Below are 7,266 nucleotides of genomic sequence, written 5' to 3' on the forward strand. Positions count from 1 at the left end.
TCTCAACTGTGAATGACTGAATACCTTTCCTCTGAAAACAAGAACAAAACATGAAGGTTTGCTCTTAGTTTCTGCTGACCAAAATGCTCTAAATCCCACCATGAGCAGTGAGGCAAGAAGAAACAGAAGGCATGCGTATGGGAAAGAAAGAAGTAAAACTATCTGCTCAAACATGCCTTAAAGGTTACACTCATAACCAAAAATCTGAATTCAGAAAAATATAGAATGATATTTCTGTGAACAATCATGCACACTCAAGAAAAACAAAACAAAAAACAGGAAAGTCAGTTATGTTTGTACACAATGTATTCAAAGAAACTGAAAAGGAAATTAAGAAAGCAATTCCAATTCCTGTAACATCAGAAAGAAATTTTGAAAAGGTGACAAGACTTTTACATTGAAAACTATATACTAATGAAAGTACTTAAAGATGACACAAATAATGCAAAGATATCCTGTTTGAGAATTTAAATACTTGGGGCCATCCCTGGTGGCACAACGTATTAAAAACACAGCGCTATGAAACTAGCTGCAGATGCTTCACCACGAGTTTGATCCCCACCAGGGAGGTGACCCACATGGCGCAGCAGACCTCCCTGTCTCGCTTGTTGCTCCCCTCAGCAGTGTATTTCAGTAGATCTGCCTGTTCTGCTCCCCACTCTGTCTCTGGTGAATCCTCCCACTGCCTCTGTACCTCTGGTTTGTAACCCAGTTCTGTAAGCATAAATAAATAAATCTCTTTAAAAAAACAAGATTTTAAATACTTAGGCCTCCCTGGTGGTCTAGGGTTTATGTTTCAGCACTATCACCAATTCGGCCAGAGTTAGATCCCAACCAGGGAGGTGACCCCACCATGGTGCAGCAGACCTCTCCTGTTTTGCCCGCTGCTCCCCTTGGCAATGTATTTCAGTAAGTCCACCTGTTCTGCTCCTCACTCTATCTCTGGGGAATCCTCTCACTCCCACCTGCCCCCCCCCCCAGGAAGTGTGTCCTAGACCCCAGTTCTTACACACACACACACACACACATTCACACAAGACCCCAGTTCTTACACACACACACACACAAATTGGTATACACACACAGACGAATTGGAATGCTTATTGTTAAGCTGTTACCACTATTGAAGTGATCAGAGTTGTAGTGCAATCATCAACATTCCAAAGGCACTGTTGTTTTTGCAGAAATAGAAAAACCCCTTTTGACATTCACATGGACTTTCTTGAAGTAAAATAATCTTGGGGAGAAAAGAACGAAGTTGGCAGTCTCATACATACTGACTTAAAACTATACTAATTTAAATCCATATATACTGCCATAAAGATAGAAGAGAATAGAGTCCAGAGATTAACTCACCTATGTATGGTTAAATTATTTTTGACAAAGATTCTAAATCAGTGGATTGAAGGTCAGTCTTTTCAACAAATGGTCCTGGGAAAACTGGATATTCACATGCAAAAGAATGAAGATGGCCTCAGTCTTAGTTCTGTTTGAGCTGTGGTAACAAAATACACTTAACTGGGTAGCTTATAAACAACAGTAAGTTTATCTTAACAATTTTGGAGGCTGACAAGTTCAAGGTCAAAGTGCAGAATGGGTGCCTTCTGGTGAAATTTCCTTTCTGGTTGATAGCCAGTGTCCTCACATTCTGGAGGGAGCATGGCATCTCTCTGGAGCCTCATTTATGACAGTACCAGTTCCTGTCCTGAGGGCTCTCCCCGAATGCATAACCTACTAGTACCATAATATAGAGCATTAGGACTTCAGCATCCCCAGGGGTTGTGGGGAGGTCACAAACATTCAGATCACAGCAGACTTAACCATACAACACTGCAAGTGAAACTTAAAATGGATCGAAGATATAAACAGAAGCCTTAAAACAAAGACTCCTTGAAGAAAACATTGGGAGTAAGTTCCATGACAGTGGATCTGCAAGGATTTCTTGGATATGGGCCCTAAAAGCACAAGAACAAAATACATACTGGACTACATTAAGTAAAAAAATGTCCATATGTGGCCCTCCCTGGTGGCGCAGCGGGTTAAAGCACAGCACTGAGAAGCTAAAGCCACTTACTCATGAGTTCAATCCCCATAGGTCTGCTGACCATATGGCACGGCAGACCTCTCCTGACCCGCCCGCTGCTCCTCTCAGCAGTGTACTTTTGATCATCTGCCTGTTCTGCTCCCCACTCTGTCTCTGGTGAATCCTCTCACCGCCCCTGCACCTCTGGCCTGTACCCCAGCTCTGTATGCCTAAATAAATAAATCTTAAAAAAAAAAGTCCATGTTAAAAAATAAACAACAGAATGAAAAGACAACATATAGAAGGATATATTTGCAAATCATATATCTAATTAACATTTATATCGAGAATTAAGAACTCTTACAACTCAACGACAAAAATCAAACACCCTTGTAAAAAATTGTCCAAGGCCTTCAACAGATATTTCTCCACAGAGGCTGTACAAATAACCAATAAGCTTGTGAAAGGTTGCCCAACTTCGTTTGGAAAATGTAATTTAAAGTCATGAGCTACTACCTTAAATCTACCAGGATAGAAAGTACTTCTGAAAATAAATAAAAACAATCACCACCACCCACCCACCAAACAGGGATGAGCAAGTATTGTGAAAGATATAGACAGACTGAAACTCTGTGTACACAGTTTGTAAGAATGAAAAATGGTACAACTGCCATGGAAAACTCAGGGGTTCCCCAAAAATTAAAGAACACCTACTTTACAATCCAATAAACCACAAAAAATAACAAATATTGTATGATCCCACCTATATGAGTTATCTGAAATAACTAAATTCATAGCCAGTAAAAGAATAGGTCAGGCAATCTCATTCAAAGGCAACAGCAGACTGAAAAAGAGAAAGGAAATAGTAAGAATGATGTTCACAATCGAGTAATTGATTCAGTTACACTTGGACACACATGCAAGAAATGCCCAACACTGACTCCACTGCCAGGTGACCTTCACTAGTCCTAGCTAAACGCATGCTTGGAGTAAACCCTTGAGACCACCTGCACTGCCCCCCACTCTGGTAACAAAAACAAAGCCTTGAAAACGGTTATCTTGTTCCAAAGCAGGTGTACGTGAGTATGGCCTTTGCAATAACCAGAGACCCCCAAACAGGTAATGTCCACAGCTGAAATTATTCATCAACTGCCCAATATCACAGGACTAAGCTGTATTTATCCCTTAGACGGCAGGAATCTCACAGGCTATAAAAACTGCAACACAGAAGGTCTTTGCTTGAGGGCAATAAGATGATGCTTAATTCTCTGCACAGAGCATCCTTACTGTGCCTGGCAAACAGGAGGGACTTTGAGAGACACAACTGGCTATAGAAAAAACCAAACTGATATTGTCATTAAAGCCTTACACACCACACACAGTCAGACAATTCCTGCTACAGCACCATTGTGAAATATACTATGTGCAGAAATCTGTGGTGGAGACATGGGGCTTTCCTAGCCCCTGGATCCAAAAAGAGGGGGAAAACCCACTGCAGTACAGTCAGTTATTCCAGGAAGTCAGTGAGTAGTGCATATACTTTGTCCTATGACACAAACCCAACATTCTTCTTTCTTGATTTCAGTGTTAAAAAGCAAGTCAGTTCCTTTCCTTTTCTGATTTGATATTGGTGCCCTCCACTTTCTGTTTGGCAGTTTGTGAACTCAGTAGGGAGTTCTTCTGTCTCTCACAGTCATCTTGTGCAGCTCTTAGAACGAATAACCACAAATAGGCAAGAGTTTCATTCTAGCTCAAAGCTGCTCTTGGGCAAACTACTCAAAGCTAACAGGAAAGATTTACATGAATTATTACTAAAAGAGAAAATCAACAGCATAGGCTACTGGGAAATAAGTGGCAAAAATGCTAACAAAATTGATTATGCACTGAATTTTTTTCTACCCAATCCTAAATAAATGCAGAGTGTGGGACTTCCAGTGTGGCTTGAATTAACTGTTGTTCTTCACCCCACCCCCCCAGACTTTTATTATTTCTAGATTGCCAAGAGCACTTTAAAGACCTGGCCCAATAGGGAAGGAACTTGAGGTAGGAGCGAGGAAACGTAGTAAATTCAAGTCAGGAGCTTTACTGATCTCACAACCATTCTACTAAAGAGCTTTGGCTCTCCAAGGCTACAGATGATGGAACAGATGGTTGGAAAGGCTAAGTACCTGAGCATATTAGTCTTGTAGATCCTAGAGTCAAGACACATCCCTCAGGGCTTATGCTCTCCACCTCTCATTTCAGTTCTGTGTTGGCGTCATCCTTCCCCACTGCTAACATGTTTCCTTGACATGGCAGGCTATGCTTATGAGGAATATCCTAGGTTTACACCAGAGTTGACCTCAACCTACATGCTAGGAATTCCAGGAAAGGCCTCACTAGTCTGCTGCCACCATGTGCATGCAAACACACGTGTAGGGGGCAGGCTACTCACAACCCCAGCAGTACCCCATGGACTCAGGAAGGAAGAGCTGACTAAAAAATTGTTGGGCATTATTAGAAGACCAGGAAAGGCAGGGAAGCATGTGGGGCATAATGCAGAACTAGGGTTAAGAACAAGGGTTAAGTCCACATTAGCCAGCTGACTGCCTGCATTTTTTTCTCAGAGGCCTTTTACACAGATGAGAAGATGAACAATAAGGCAACAAAAGAGAGGAAGATTCCCCCTCTCCAAGATTTGGGACTTTTCCCATCACCAGGCTGGGATACCACCTGGCTCTAAAGCCTCAAATCACAGACTGACAGGAGCCCAGACCCAACACTTGCAGTCCAGGTCTTGCACACCTAGGAAGACAGTGTGCTCTTTAAGCAGAAAGATGCAGGGAAGACAAGGTTCAGGATAAGCTACACACAAAAATGTATTTTTTAAATTGGAAAATAAAAAATACTGTAAACAGTAACCCAGAAGGTAACAAGCTGGCAGCAGTGCCTACCCACGGTCCTGGCCATGATGAATGGACTTGTTGGCACTGGGGAAGTCAGACGCCAGAAAGACATGTTCTCCAGGGGGTGAGTGGGGTCACACTGGATTCGGGACCCTGAGCACTTAGGTCCCTGCCAGGTTTCCAGACCAAGGCTCCAAACTGTTTTCTGGAAGAGAAAGAGCTTTGGTTCAACTCAAATATTATTCTGCTTTTTCAAAGAAAGCTATGAATTCAGGTAGAATTTGAATGTTTTATTTTGATTAGAACATATACAACTGGTTGTGCTGTAGCATAGTGAACCCTGCCCCCAGGATTTTAGGGAAATGAAGTGTTTGATTGCACTTAAAAACCCTTATTTGGTGGCACAACTGGTTAAAGCACTGCATTATGAGGCGATCTGTAGCCACTGCAGCCTGAGTTCAATTCCTGGCCAGGGAGCTGACCAGCATGGTGCAGGAGACCTCTCCTGACCTGCTTGCTGTTCTCCTCAGCAGTATATTTCAGTGAATCTGCCTTTTCTGCTCCCTACACTGTCTCTGGTGAATCCTCTCACCACCTTGTATCTCTGGCCTGTACCCCAGTTCTTGTATGCATAAATCAATCTATCTTTAAAAAAACTCTTGTGTTGAGCAGTCTCTGTGAATCTTTGCCCTTGCTATAATCTGTGTGCTTACCTCTCATGCCCTAAGGGATTTTATGGAAGAAGTTAGTTGGTAATTGTTTATTAGGTATATGCAATTGTAAATCTGCTTCTCATCTCACAAAAGTTCAAACTCTCTACTGAGGCCTATTGATTTCTCTCTCTTTTTTTTCTTTAAGAAATATTTCACTCTTTGTACTTTATTCCTCACACTTTCTAGAACAGAGATGTTAATAAGTAGAATTTCCTGTACTGAAGGCAATGTCCTGTACTGATTCCAATGTAAATGACATTTCAAAGATTAGATACAGTACTGGACTGAGTTTTAGATTTCCCATGTCTGCTGGCCTTTCACACTGTGTAGAAATGACATTCACAAAATTTTTGTGCTGCTTTTCCACAAGTTAGCAAAATCCTGTAATTGCTTCACTCTGACAATCCATCAGAACAGGATTAGTTTAGATTCCTCTTGCTTCTTATTCTACGCACAATTGAACACAAATGATCTTTATCCCCGATGATAGGACTTTGTTTCCTTCTTGACATATAATGTAAACATTATATAGAAAATCTGAACATGAAACATAATTATTATAGAATGGAGATGAGAAAAGATATCAAAGAACTTTAGTGAAAAGGAAACTATACTTAGCTCTTAATTACAGGGGGGTTAATCAATGTATTCAAGGTCATATGGAGCTTCCCTATTGGCCTGGGTGGATGTTGGTGGGAGCTGCATTAGAATCAAGCTCTGAAGCTGGCCCTCTCAACATTTCTGCTCGTGCTTGTACAGCCTACCACATTTATTTCATTTGGTTAAACCTTCCTTGGACTGGATTTTTTTTCTTTTTTTGCATTAAAAATCTGTGGTAGGCCCTCACTGATGGTGCAGCTGGTTAAAGCGCAGCACTGCAAGTGATATACACCCAAAGGAAATAAAATTAGGATTAAGCTGCAATCTCATGTGTACTGCAGCATTAATCACAGTAGCCAGGATTTGTTAACGGACAAAGAAAATGTACTGTGCATATGGACACACACCATTCAGCCCTAAAAAAAAAAAAAAGGAAATTCTGTCATTTGCAAAAAACATGGAAGAACCTGGAGGGCATTATGCTAGGAATTTGGCAGTGGTCAGGAGTTTGGGGATGGGAAAAAGGTGGGGACACTGGTCAAAAGATAGAAACATTCAGTTATGTAGGCTAAGTTCTGAAGAGGTATCGTGTGACAATGGTGACTATGGTTAGTAATTGTCAAGTTTATGCTTGCAATTTAAGAGGATTGATCTTAAATGTTCTCACTACACACAAAAATTGTAACTACAAGTGGTGGTGGATTATTAATTGGCCTGACTGGTGTAATCACCTTAAATGAATATATCAAATCAGTTGAAATTGTGTATAGTTTTACATGTAGACTGAATGCTTTTCCTCTTCCCTTATCCCAAATCTTATGCTGAAATCCTAACCCCTACAGATGTGGGGCTTTTGGGAAGTAATTAGGTTATGAGAGTAGAGCCCTCATGTGGAATTAGTGATATGAAAACAAAAGACTCAGAGATCTCTCACCTCTTCTATCCTGTTAAGAAGGTGCCATCTCTGAAACAAGAAATGAGCCCTCATTGACAATGACTTTATTGGGATCTTGATGTTGAAGCTCCAGACTTCGAAACCATGAAA

This window comes from Condylura cristata, unplaced genomic scaffold (assembly GCF_000260355.1).
Source record: "Condylura cristata isolate star-nosed mole 26May11 unplaced genomic scaffold, ConCri1.0 scaffold00021, whole genome shotgun sequence".
Classification (NCBI taxonomy): Eukaryota; Metazoa; Chordata; class Mammalia; order Eulipotyphla; family Talpidae; genus Condylura; species Condylura cristata.